Source organism: Rhinopithecus bieti, unplaced genomic scaffold (genome assembly GCF_001698545.2).
Source record: "Rhinopithecus bieti isolate Rb0 unplaced genomic scaffold, ASM169854v2 scaffold_32014, whole genome shotgun sequence".
Lineage (NCBI taxonomy): Eukaryota > Metazoa > Chordata > Mammalia > Primates > Cercopithecidae > Rhinopithecus > Rhinopithecus bieti.
Window position 1 is genome coordinate 327,943 of NW_016813639.1, and position 12,986 is coordinate 340,928.

At 45.2% G+C, this 12,986-nt stretch overlaps 1 protein-coding gene and 1 pseudogene across 2 annotated transcripts in view; both read left to right on the forward strand.

The window, feature by feature from the left end:
- Window positions 1–5,589: 5,589 nt before the first annotated feature.
- LOC108513134 (N-lysine methyltransferase KMT5A-like) overlaps window positions 5,590–12,986 on the forward strand; it is a 29,211-nt pseudogene continuing 21,814 nt past the window's right edge.
- GPR160 (G protein-coupled receptor 160) overlaps window positions 7,851–12,986 on the forward strand; it is a 46,150-nt gene continuing 41,014 nt past the window's right edge. Inside the window, exons 1-2 of one of the 2 annotated variants that reach the window (XM_017848796.1) lie at window positions 7,851–8,109; window positions 8,843–8,971. The gene's annotated coding sequence lies outside the window, so the exon portion shown is untranslated. Of the gene's footprint in view, window positions 8,110–8,275; window positions 8,365–8,842; window positions 8,972–12,986 lie in introns of those variants that run through there. The other variant, XM_017848797.1, reaches the window with a different exon arrangement.

Here is a 12,986-nt window from a genome sequence, read left to right on the forward strand (position 1 = left end):
TGAGTCTACAGGCATGTACCACTTTGCCCGGCTAATTTTTGTATTTTTTGTAGAGACAAGGTTTCGCCATGTTGCTCTTCTTGAACTCCTGGGCTCAAGTGATCCACCCTCCTCAGCCTCCCAAAGTGCTGAGATTACAAGTTTGAGCTACTGAGCCCAGTCACATTGAAAGGCTTTAAGCAGAGAGAAAAGAGAGAAATATTAACATATTAAAATGTGCTGCATTTGCAAATGGGTTGAAGAAGGGCAAGGCGAACACAGAAGGCATTTAGGAGGCTAATCCAGTTATCCAGTCAAGAGATGGATGGTGACTTGGACCCAGGGGGAAAACAGTGGAGTGGGGATAAGTGGCTAGATTACATGAAGAGGCAAAAGTGCAGAGACAAACATGTTCAAGAGATGTTGTTTATAATTGAGATAAGCTAGACATAACCTAAATATCCAATAATAGAAGACAAGTTAAATATATTGTGATACATCCATTTTTTTATTACTTAAAAGCTTCTGTAGTGATTGAAAGCATGGATTAACTTTTAAATTAAAAAGCCAAGTGAATAATATTAATTTTTAATGTTACTCAACTTCAACAAAAGCATGTTTCTGGACCATTAAAATATCTTGTTTGGCAATTAAAAATACAAACCTAGAAGCATTGACATTAAAGTTTCTTATTTCAAAAAGAACTATGAGGGGCCAGGCGCAGCAGCTCATACCTGAGGCAGGTGGATCACCTGAGGTGAGGAGTTCAAGACCAGCCTGGCCAACATGGCGAAACCCCATCTTTACTAAAAATACAAAAAATTAGCCGGGCATGGCGGCGGGCGCCTGTAATCCCAGCTTATTGGGAGGCTGAGGCAGGAGAATCGCTTGAACCCGGGAAGCAGAGGTTGCAGTGAGCCAAGATCATGCCACTGTACTCCATCCTGGGTGACAAAACGAGACTTCATCTAAAAAAAAACGCAAATCAAACCAAAACAAAACAAAAAAACAAGAGTTATGAGCCAAATAGAAATACGCACCTATACCTCTGAAACTAGCGTACCAGTAATAATTCATTACTAGATATAACGAAGTATGTACTTCTATTCTTTTCCTTTGAAACATTTTTGATAGAGCAGATATAGTTTAGGAAACGCAGAAACAAGATGCGAGTCAAATAGTGGTTTTTAACGAAACTTTTAGATTGAGTTTGCTGTGACGAAGCATCTAAGATCTGAATAGGCAAAAAGATTTGGCTAAGAGGTGAAACCAGGACATGAATATGTGATTCAGAACCTACAAATAGGTCAGGGAACAATTTGGTGGAGGCTAGAAACTGGTAGATAAGAATTATCTCAATGATTCTTTATTAATCACTTGCCAAATGCCAGGCGTTATTTCTTGTTTCTACAACGTCTAATTTTAGAATACATACCTTAATTCCACAAACTTGCCCATTAGTCATTGGCTAGTATAAACAGAAGGTCTGAAACTCGAGCTTGAGTTGTCTTATACGGAAACACACCCTTTTCCTGCTATAATGCCCTGTATTAAGTAAGGTTGGCTAGATTGACTTTTAAGGTTGTTAACTGAAAAAAAATCACACGATTTATAAATTTAGAAAAGGAGTAGACTCTTTTTTTTTTTTTTTTTTTTTTTTAAGGATTACAGCCTTCAAGGTGACCATCGTGCAGGCTGGGAAGCATGCCTCCTGCCAAGACCAGAGACAGGCACTTTGAAGGAGGGATTAGGGTAGGAGCTTTATGCTGAAAGAGTTGGCTACACATACATATTCAACAGGTTACAGGAGGAGCTATGAATATTCATGGTAGTCCCGATGCATGCATTCTGAACAAACATACATACAACATATGTTCACTCTGGAGTGGAGACTTAACACTTAAATGTATTACAGTTCGGACACACACATCAAAATGTCTTTTCAGGATACAAAAAAGAGCATGACTTCTGTAAACCAGCCAGAACCAGTCCATGGTCAGTGGTCTTATCAAGAGAAAGTTACTGAAATCAGCCTCTTGTCCAGTCAAAGTTGTGGTTTTATGGCTGATGGGACAGGAGCTCAGGGTCAATTAGCATCTGAGGGAGCTGCAAATTGTTTTAATATTGCTTATCTCAAGGTCAGTGCTTGTTTAGCTGCTACAGAAAAAGAAAACCCTTATAATTGTGAACCCCAAAAATCTGAGACAGGTCTCAGTTAATTTAGAAAGCTTATTTTGCCAAGATTGAGGATGCGTGCCCATGACACAGACTCAGAAGGTCCTCACCACATGTGCCCTAGGGGGTCAGAGTACAGTTTGGTTTTATACTAAGGGAGGTGACCACCCCTCATATTGTCTTATGCCCAATTTCCGCCTCCAAAGAAAGAAGAAGTAAAAACTAAAATGCAGAAATTAAATCCACAGGCAGACAGCTCTGCGCCGCACCCTGGGCCTGGTAGTTAAAGACTGACCCCTGACCCAATTGGTTATGTTATCTATAGATTACAGACATTGTATAGAAATGCACTGTGAAAATCCCTATCCTGTTTTGTTCTGATCTAACTACCAGTGCATGCAGCCCCCAGTCACCTACGCCCTGCTTGCTCAATTGATCACGACGCTCTCACGCGCACTCCCTTAGAGTTGTAAGCCCTTAAAAGGGGCAGGAATTGCTCACTCAGGGAGCTCGGCTCTTGAAACAGGAGTCTTGCCGATGCCCCTGGCCAAAACTCCTTTCTTCTTTAAGTCGGTGTCTGAGGAGTTTTGTCTGCATCTGGTCCTGCTACAATACCTTTTAGGAAGACATGAGACAACATCAATCAACACATGCAAGATGAACTTTGGTTCGGTCTGGAAAGGCAGGACAACTTGAAGCAGGGAGGAGGCTTCCTGGTCATAGGTAGAGAAGAAACAAATGATTGCATTCTTTTGAGTTTCTGATTAGCCTCTGATTAGCCTCTTCCATTTATACTAGCCAATAACTAATGGGTGACTCTGAATAGAATGGGAAGCAGGTTTACCCTAAGCAGTTCCCAGCTGGACTTTTCCCTTTAACTTAGTGATCTGGGGGTACCAAGATATTTTCCTTTCACATAATATAGTTAGAACATAGGCCTACGTCCTGTTTATAATTTGGTATCTTATTGCCACAAAGAGTCTATTCTGTCAGCCTTATGATCTCTATTTTAACATTAATGCTGGTCAGTTGTGTCTAAACCATAAAAGAGAGGGGTATAACGAGATGTGGTTGACCTCCCATCTTGTCATGGCCAGGAACTCAGTTTAAGGTTTTTCTGGGGTCCCTTTGGCCAAGAGAGGTTTATTTCAGTCGGTGGGGGGCTTAGGATTTTATTTTTAGTTGACAAGGCTTTTCTTTGGAAAGAATACTGTATCTAGTGGGATTATATTCAATTCCACAGAACAAACCCTGAACTTAAGTAAGTGGGTTGCTTTCCTCAGGTAGTAAGACATCTGGAGCTAGACACAGGGTAGGTGCGGCTCCACCTTTATTGTGGGTTGCCCCAGAGTCTAAGACTACTGCTCCGCCTCCTGCCTCAGGGTAACCTCACAGCAATCTCAAAGCAGGAAGGAAACAGGAGGCTGAGAAAAGGGGTGGTACCTGCAACAGGAAAGCAAAAACCTTCCCAGGACTTGCCAGCTGACGTCCTCCTATAGCTCAATGGCCAGAATTGTGTCATGTGACCATTTCCTCCTACATCTCATTGGCCAGAACCATGTCACGTGATCACCCCTGCGATGACCTCTACGAAGGTGGGCATCTTAGCTTGGCACATTGCCTCCCTGAACAAAATCTAGGTTCTCTTAGAAGTCAAGAAGGCGAGAATGGATTTGAGGAGGCAGTTAGCAGTGTCCCGTAAAGAACTGACGGATCAGGGATGTTGGGAGAGGAGAAGCCGCCTCGGAAGTACTACTGGACTCTGGATTTCTAGGAAAAAATGCATCCACTGTTGATGCGTTTTGCTACAAGGAGGCAGGGAAAGATAGTCTTTGTTCCAGGAAGCTCTGGGCTTAGCTTAGTTCTATTACTGTCCCTTAATGGCAGGGATACATTCTGAGAAATGCGTCTTTAGGCAATTTCATTTTGTGAACATGGAGTGTACTTACACAAACTTAGATGGTATAGCCTACTACACACCTAAGTTGTACGGTATAGCCTATTGCTCCTTGTACAGCCTGTGACTATACTGAATACTGTAGACAACTGTACTGAATACTGCAGACAATGGTAAGAATTTGTGTCTCTCAACATAGAAAAGGCACAGTAAAAATACAATATAAAAGATAAAAATGCTATACCCGTATAGAGCATCTACTATGAACGGAGCTTGCAGGGCTGGAAGCTGCTGTGGGTGAGTGCATGAAAAGGCCTAGGATATTACTGTCCACTACCGCAGACTTTATAAACGCTACATTTAGGCTACACTAAATTTATTTTTTAAGTTCTTTCTTCAATAATAAGTGAATCTTGGCTTACTGTAACTTTTTTACTATGTAAACTTTACATTTTTTTAAACTTTTTGACTCTTTTGTAATAATAACACCTTAAAACACAAATACATTGCAGCTGTACAAAAAATTTTCTTCTATTCTTATTCTATAAGCTTATTTTCCCATTTTGAAAATGTATTTATTTACCTTTTAAACTTTTTTTCTTAAAAACGAAGATGCAGGCCTACACAGGGTCAGGATCATCAAGATATCACTAGGTGATAGGAATTTCTCAGCTCCATTCTAACCTTGTGAGGCCACTGTTGTAGATGTGCTCCATTGTTAACCAGAACGTCACTGCAGCACATGACTTTATTACAGAAGAAGGAAAGAATGGACAGTGGGGAGCAACCAAGGTCTCTGTCTGCCACAGTTCCTCCACCAGCCCCTGAGACAGAGTTCCCCTCAGGAGGAGTCTAGTGTGCGGACCCAAGTACACATCATCTCCAGACAGAGGGACTTTAGGGTAATTGTTGACATGGGCTTAGGAAATGGTGGGAGAGTGGCAGGCACTTGAGGATGTTGAAAGTATTTGAAGATAAATCCAGCCTCCCAGATCTGCCTGGAGAGAGGCATTGACAGGGCAGCCTGGCTGCTCAGAGCTACCTTATCCCAGCCTTGTCACTAGCAAGATATCTCTCCTTCCTGGGGTCTCATTTTCCTCTTCTTTTTTTTTCTTTTTTCTTTTTTCTTTTTTTTTTTTTGAGACAGAATCTCACTCTTGTCACCCAGACTGGAGTGCAGTGGTATGATCTCGGCTCACTGCAACCTCCGCCTCCCGGGTTCAAGCGATTCTCTTGCCTCAGCCTCCTGAATAGCTGGGATTACAGGCACCTGCCACCATGCCTGGCTAATTTTTGTATTTTTAGTAGAGACTGGGTTTTACCACGTTGGCCAGGCTGGCCTTGAACTTCTGACCTCAGGCAATCCGCCCACATCAGCCTCCCAAAGTGCTGGGATTACAGGTGTGAGCCACCGCGCCCAGCTCTCATTTTCCTCTTCTATAAAGGAGAGTAATAACCCTACCTTGTAGGGTTGGTGTGAGGCTCGTTTGAAGTGATGTATGTTCAGCTCCTGTTCTATACTATCCACTCCATAGACGATGGTTATTTTTGTTATGAGTATGATTTGGCCCCCATGCCCTCTGCTCTAACTCAACTCCCATCTTCTCCCTGTCAGGTATACTGACCCACTTGCCATTCCCTTATTAGAACATGCACTCTCTGCCTGGCTTTCCAATTCTCACTCTGCACACGGTGGAATCTTGGTGGAAGCACCTCACATCCTGGTGAACCTGGTAGTCTAGTCCCCTGTGATTCAGTTGGCCTCTGCACTTCTCCAGGAAATTCTCTCTGCCACTCCACGCTGGGTGAAGCTGCTCCTCAGTTTCCCTAGCAACCCACAATTATATCAGGGTTCTTATTGCACCCTTAAGCAATTACTGAGTTCCTTCCAAGGCTAGTCCAGACCCTCAGTGTATAAACCACCCTTGACATAATTAATTCCATCTTAGAAAAACCCTCCATTTTATATTTCATAAGCACTTTGCTAACAAGGATAAGATGTTTTGCTTAATGAACAGGTTTTAAAAAAGAACACAAACAAGCACTCATCCACTATCAGTTCTCACCAGAGGACCCTCTGACTGTAAAAGAGCCAAGCCTTCAGCTTGTCTGTCTTCACTAACACCATCTTGCAGTCACTCGTGATAAGAACTCAGAAGCTGCCGCTGAAAGCTCTGCCACATCAAAGACTCTTCCTTGCATGACCACCAGGCCCAGACCAGGACTCCCTTTGTCTTCTTTGCTCCCTTTGGACTGGTTCATTAGCCCTTTCACCTGTCTCTTTTTTCTCTTGATGTTAAATATTACTTTGTTTGTTGTGGAATGTTTACAACATTCATATAGTGATTAAGTATACTAGTATGTATGGTTTGTAATATTTACTGACTTACGGAGTGGCTTGAACCTATGTGCTCTGACTACAGAGTGAACAGGAAGGACTAAGGAGAATTGCCTCCTTGGGAACTCCATCTAGCTTCTGGATTTTGTGATTGAAATAGCATTAAAAAAAAAAAAAAAAAGACTGACATTGTGGAGAGATATAAACGTGTATGGACCTGGTCATCTCTAATCTCGAACTGCTATGACACTCAGAGAGGTTGAGAGGCCCAGAACACTCTCCTTGTTCAAGGCTCTGCATGAAGAGAAGGAAGAAATTGTGCAATATTTTATTTATTTATTTTTTCAGATGAAGTCTCTCTCTGTTGCCCGGGCTGGAGTGCAATGGCGTGATCTTGGTTCACTGCAACCTCTGCCTCCTTTGTTCAAGCCATTCTCCTGCCTCAGCCTCACAGCAGCTGGGACTATAGGCATGTGCCATCATGCCTGGCTAATTTTTGTATTGTTAGTAGAGATGGGGTTTCACTATGTTGGCCAGGCTGGTCTCGAACTCTTGACCTCAAGTGATCCACCCGCCTCAGTCTCCCAAAGTGCTGGGATTACAGGCTTGAGCCACTGAGCCAGCCTAATTGTTCAATATTTTAAATGTTTAAATGCCAGCAAGTCATAGGTGCTCAACAAATATTTGTTGAATGACAACAAATTAGCACGGTTGACACAAAAAGGGCAATGCAATATATGTGCTATTTAATATTTGCAGATTTTTATTTAAAAATCTGAATTCACAGTGCACTGCAGGTGGTTGCTTAGACACAAGTTTTAAGTTCTGTCACCCTGTGTATACTTTTTTTTTTTTTTTGAGACGGAGTCTTGCTCTTGCTGCCCAGGCTGGAGTGCAATGGTGCGGTCTTAGCTCACCTCAACCTCCGCCTCCCGGGTTCAAGCGATTCTCATCCACCAGGCTCCCGAATGGCTGGGATTACAGGTGCGTGCCACCACGCCCGGCTGATTTGTGTATTTTTAGTAGAGATGAGGACCAATGTGGACCATGTTGGCCAGGCTGGTCTCGAACTCCTGACCTCAAGTGATCCGCCCACCTTGGCCTTCCAAAGTGCTAGGATTACAGGCATGAGCCATCACCTGGCCACCCTGTGTATCTGGAGACAGCTGCCAAGTCTAAATTTGCAGACAGAGGTAAGGGAAGGAGAAGCCTTGACCCAGTGGCCCCCGCTTGCCCTGCCTGCTGGGGAGATGGGGAGCTCCTAGGACAGGGGCTGGGTCCTCAAGACGTGGCACGAGGAAGGGGGTCGCATTAAGCCCCAGCGGCTCCCGCACTGCGCACCCCTGGGGCGTCCCCCTGCCAGCCTCAACCCAGCCACCTCCTAGCCGGCGGGCGGTGGCAGTCTCCGTGATATCTTTCCGTCCCGCCGGCAGGCGGCGCCCTCCGGCCCTTGTTTCGTCGGGCCCGGACGGGGCGTGCGCGCTCAAAGGTTGCCCGGCTCTGTCGCCCGCATTTCCTGGCCTGGAGCCGGCTGAGCCACAGCGGGGTCGCCGCGGGGTCCCGGGGCCATACTCCCTCGCCCCTCCCAGGAGCGCGCGGGGTGGGGCGGGACCAGGCCGGCACGCTGGGCCCTCGCCCCTCCCTCGGGCAGTCACCTGGGCACGGGCGCCGCAGGTGCCGGGCCCTCAACCTTGCGGAGCCGACAGCCATCGATCCTCGGGTGAGTGCGGGCGCGGGTGGAAGGCGCCCGGCGCTCTCGCCACCGGCGTCCCAGCCGCGGGGCGGCCAACTGTCCCCGCGCCGCTCCCGGTCTCCCTGGCCGGGCGCTCAGCGCGTCTGGGAGGGGAAGGAATTTCCTTTGCAGGAACTCAGGGGTTGGGGGTTCTCTGCTACTTAAGAGATCCAGGAGTGGGGCGCGGACGCCCGAGCCTTCCACCTTCGGAATGGGAATTACAGAGGAGCCTTAGCAACTGAGGTCCGTCGTGGGTTTGAGGGCATGGGGTCCGGGGAATGGGCGTGTCCCGCACCCAGAGACTCGCCACCCTCTCTCCAGGGGAGATGACTCGCCACCCTGTTTCCAGGGGAGATGCTTTTTAAGCATGACAAACCCAGCAAGGTTACAGAAGTGGGTGTATGCGACTCTTCGCTCTTTCCTGGCGCCCAGAGATGAATAGTCACAAACACACACACACACGCACGCACACGCGCGCGCGCATTCATTGGGGCCGACTTTGCGTCCCCTCCCCTGGCCTCGGGCGTTGGGGACTGCGCCCCCGCCCGCGCTGGCCAATGGGATTAAGCCCCAGGGCCTTGCCCGGCTGTTTGTTTTTCGAAGCCGTTGCGTCCCAGTGGGTTTTTGGATGACCATCCTGGCTGGCTCAAAATTTCCTCTAGATTACCTGCGTCCACCCGCAAGAACCCAGCGGCTGAAACTCCTTTTCTCATCTGCGCAGGTGGCCTCGAGGTGGTGGCAGGGCTGCCCCCTGCAGTCCGGAGGCGAACGCACTTACCCGACCTCCGGAGGCAGGTTCGCCTGGGAGGAACCGCTCCGGCTTCGTCCTACACTTGCGCAAATGTCTCCGGTAAGGGGAAGTGTTGCTTAAATCCCGGAGATAACCCCCGTCGAGAAGCATCGCCAAGACATATGAACGAGTGTTTAGCTCTCAGTATTGTTATTGCTTCCAGTGAAATGGTTTCGTATGTACTTTGTGCATTTATATATAAATATAAACATATATATGTATACGTTTGACAAACTCTAAGACCGGCACTTGTGATATCTCCAGAACAGAGTTATTATAGTTATTTGGAAATTGTCAGTGGGAATCAGCCTGGCTGGTATGAGAATTACAGGGAGGAGGACCTGTGTGCAATTTCAAAACGATTTAAGAGACGTTCAGTGGCAATACAAGGTGTGGACGTTGGTTAGATCCTGATTTGATGAATGTTTTTTAAAATGGAGATGATGGCCGATTGCGGTGGCTCACACCTGTAATCCCAGCACTTTGGGAGGCCGAGGTGGGTGGATCATCTGAGGTCAGGAGTTCGAGACCAGCCTGGCCAACATAGTGAAACCCTTCTCTACTAAAAATACAAAAATTATCAGGGTGTGGTGGCACGCGCCTGTAATCCCAGCTACTCGGGAAGGCTGAGGTAGGAGAATCGCTTCAACGCCAAAGGCAGAGATTGCAGTAAGCCGAGATCGTGCCACTGCATTCCAGCCTGGGAGGCAGAGCGAGACTCTGTCTCTAAATAAATAAATAAATAAATAAATAAATAAGGAGACGATGAAGGAAATTTCTACTGATTATTTGATAATATCAAGGAAATTATAATAGTTCTGTTTAGTTACTTTTGGTAATGGTATCATGACTAAGGTTTTAAAAATCCCTGTAGAGACACAGACTGAAGTTGAAACACAGCTTTAGGATTTGCTTCAGAATTATTCAGTTTTAGATGCTAGCAGAGAAGTGAGGGGAACAAGATGAGAGGAGATTGTTCATGGATTGTTAATAGTTGAAGCTGGAGAGAACACATGGACACAGGGAGGGGAACATCACGCAGGGGGGGGGGGGGGGGCTGTCGGAGGATGGGGGCAAAGGAGAGGGAGAGCATTAGGACAAATACCTAATGCATGTAGGGCTTAAAACCTAGATGACGGGTTGATAGGTGCAGCAAACCCCCATGGCACATGTATACGTGTATACCTATTAACAAACCTGCACATTCAGCACATGTATCCCAGAACTTAAAGTAAAACAGAAATAAAAATAGTTGAAGCTGGATGATGGTTATGGAAGTCCTTACACTATTGTTTAAGTATTTGTGTGTGTTTGGCATTTTCCTTTAAACAGAACACCACCACCTGTGGAGCTTTTTTGCATAAAGTAGGTTTGGCACTGCAGCTGAGTTTAGATGCGAGGTCTTCCACAGTCCCTCGTTTTTTGTAAATTGGGTGTCAAGGCTGCTTCTCCAGACTCGGTCATCAAAAGTTTTTTTCTCCCTAAGGGAGGTGCTGATTTATTTTGCTCAGAAGGCAGAGGGTGTTTGCTGAGTGTGACAAAGCTGAGCGGATCAAGTTGATGCAGGTGGAGGCTAGGTCAGCTTTTTTTATACAAAGGGCATTAGCAAGCCTGGGGGTTGATTGCCTCCAGTTGGGCGGATTGTATAAAGTGTGTTAGCAGTTTTGCCTAATTGCCCAAATCCCTTCCAAGTTATGCTCATCAAAAAACAGAGTTCAGAGTAGTGAACACACATGTCTGTATACACTTAGGATTTATATACACTTCTGGAAGCACTGTATTCATCAATAAAAAGCGTACATGATAAAAACAAAGCACAAAATGAGTGGAGGGCTGCTTGTTGCTGTGTTGTGTTGCCTGTTTCATCGTTACCTTGTTTGCTTTAGGGATCATGACATGTAAATATTTAGCAAAGCACTGACTCCTAAAAGTTCTGCATGGCATTTAACACATTTTTTTCAAGAACCATGCTTGTAGAAGGGTAAGGAAGGAGTAATAGCTATATCTTCATCAGGCTTGCTCTAAATTTTTTTCCTCCAGATTTAGCCTATAATTCCTACTCATTCTGTCATGCTTGGTCAGTAATTTGGAAAAGTGGTGATTCTGAGAGGGAGCTGTTGAAGTTAATAGAGGGAGGAAGAGGAGGTATATTCCCGAAAGGCAAATCCACATTTTTTAGTAGCTTCAGTATAACTGAATGTAATGCCTTTGGATTTAAGGATAAAACAAGTCAAAGAGATGAGATCTGGGACAGTTAAAAGTTGAAGTGTTCAATGACTCTCCTTAGCCTAGACCTTGCTCGTGTAGATTCACTAATCTAAAGGATGTAAAGATGTTTTAAGATTCAGTTGAGGAATGCTGAAGCATATCCTAGTTTCACTGCTGTGATGGGAAACTAATGAGACAACCAACAAAATTCCCTTTATAATAGGGGGAAATACCACAGTGAATTAATCATGGTACTTAAATGAAGTGAAATTGTTTGGTTTGTGGCTCTGTTTTCTTGGTATGAATGAAAGAAGTGTACAACTGTCACATAACTTTATTTTATACCTCAGTTTCCTCTCTAGTTCCCTAAAAGAGCATGGAAAGAGAAAAGAAACTTGCCAGTCCCTTTAGTGACCAAACTAATGTTTACTCTCCTCTGTAGGAGGGTGGTAGATTTGGACTCTGGAGAGTTGATTGCTAATAGCTATTTTAAGGACTTACCACAAATGTGACACCATTTCGCCCTGATTCGCATTATTAAGGATATAAACGCATTAGAAAAGCAAATTGCTCCCCTGTTGGGCTAGAAATGATAGGAAAGGGTGTTGGCAATCTAGTCAACGGTATTCTTCTAGATTCATAAACACTTAGCTTTCATGTACAGCACCTCATCCCATCCTGTGAGGCGGAGCAGTGGTGATAGAGGGTAATTTTGGTTTTTAACAGATGGGAACATTGAAATATAAGGAAGTCAGCCTGGGCAACATAGTGAGACCTTTACTCCACAAAAAATAAAAATAAATAAATAAAAATTAGCCAGGTATGGTGGTACATGCCTGTAGTCCCAGTTACTCTGGAGGCTGAGGTGGGAGGATTGCGTGAGCCTGAGAGGTCGAGGCTGCAGTGAGCCATGATCACACCACTGTACTTCAGCCTGGGTGACAGAGCAAGATATTGCCTCGAAAAAGAAATCTAAAGAAGATTGCTTTAAATCACTTCTTTAGGGAGATAGGGAAGGAAATTTAACATTGATCAAGAGTTCATTGGCTAAAAAAAAGAGTTCATTGGCTGGGTGTGGTGGCTCACACCTGTAATCCCAGCTCTTTGGGAGGCTGAGGGGAGGAAGGTTTGCTTGAGGCCAAGAGTTCAAGACCAGCCTGGGCAACATAGTGAGACCCCCATCTCTACAAAAATAATAATAATAATAATAATAATAATAAAATTGGCCAGTGTGGTGGCTGAGGTGGGGAGGATGGCTTGAGCCCAGCAGTTCCAGGCTGTAGTAAGCTATGTTTGCACCATTGCACGCCAGCCTGGACAACAGGGCAAGACTCTGTCTCAAAAAAAAAAAAAAAAAAAAGAATTCATGGTAGTCTTCACACACGGTTTTGTTTTTTGTTTTGTTTTGAGACAGAGTTTTCGCTCTGTTGCCCAGGCTGGAGTGCAATTGTGCGATTTTGGTTCACCACAACCTCCGCCTCCTGGGTTCAAGCAATTCTCCTGCATCAGCCTCCCAGGTAGCTGGGATTACAGGTGCCAGCCACCATGCCTGGCCAGTTTTTGTATAGTTAGTAGAGACGAGGTTTCACCATGTTGGCCAGGCTAGTCTCGAAGTCTTGACCTCAGGTGATCCACCCACCTCGGTCTCCCAAAGTGCTGGGATTACAGGTATGAGCCACCATGCCCGGCCCACACGTTTTTAATTCTGACAAATGTCTCTAGGTTGGGTATTATCAGTCCATTTTGCAAATGGAAGTTGAGGCTAGAGGTTAATAGTTTTTGCCTGAGGTCTTGTAGCTAGTAAAAGTAGAGCTAAGATGCAAACTCAGCTCCTTCAGATTTGACAGTCTGCATTATTTCTGGCAGT